This window comes from Sinocyclocheilus rhinocerous, unplaced genomic scaffold (genome assembly GCF_001515625.1).
Source record: "Sinocyclocheilus rhinocerous isolate Xijiao unplaced genomic scaffold, SAMN03320098_v1.1 scaffold2121, whole genome shotgun sequence".
Classification (NCBI taxonomy): Eukaryota; Metazoa; Chordata; class Actinopteri; order Cypriniformes; family Cyprinidae; genus Sinocyclocheilus; species Sinocyclocheilus rhinocerous.
In genome coordinates this window covers 50195-50930 of record NW_015630977.1, presented here as the reverse complement: position 1 = coordinate 50930, position 736 = coordinate 50195, and the positions used below count along the sequence as shown (strand labels likewise).

The following is a 736-nucleotide window of genomic DNA, read 5'->3' as shown; positions in this document are numbered from 1 at the left end:
CTCACACACACACACACACACACACTCACACACACACACACACACACACACAGGCCGCATTAGCAGAGCTTGATTCATTATGGAATTCATGATCTCTTGCAGTTCATCAGTTGAATAAAATCTCTAGGAATGTCTGTGTTCACTGTGCTCTCTGTGCACCTCATTCCTGCACAAATCCAATTTAACAATCATTTACAAAAATGTGACTTCAGCTGAGTGTGAATCACACACACACTTGACACCATTAACCCTTTACAACTACCAGATCAGGGTCGGGTACATGGATGGTTCCTCACTGTTTACTGGACTTCTGTATCTATCTATCTATCTATCTATCTATCTATCTATCTGCCTACCTATCTATCTATCTGTCTGTCTCTTTGTCTATCTATCTATCTATCTATCTGCCTACCTATCTATCTATCTATCTATCTATCTGTCTGTCTGTCTGTCTGTCTGTCTGTCTGTCTGTCTGTCTGTCTGTCTGTCTGTCTGTCTGTCTGTCTGTCTGTCTGTCTGTCTGTCTGTCTGTCTGTCTGTCTGTCTGTCTGTCTGTCTGTCTGTCTGTCTGTCTGTCTGTCTGTCTGTCTGTCTGTCTGTCTGTCTGTCTGTCTGTCTGTCTGTCTGTCTGTCTGTCTGTCTGTCTGTCTGTCTGTCTGTCTGTATCTATCTATCTATCTATCTATCTATCTATCTGTCTGTCTGTCTGTCTGTCTGTCTATCTATCTATCTATCT

General features: G+C 42.4%; 1 protein-coding gene across 1 annotated transcript in view; it reads right to left on the bottom strand.

Annotated features, from left to right (window-relative positions):
- Positions 1–736, bottom strand: part of LOC107740798 (fibrillin-1-like) — a gene marked incomplete at its 3' end in the record, with an annotated part of 57117 nt that overhangs the window by 46772 nt on the left and 9609 nt on the right. The window lies entirely within an intron of this gene.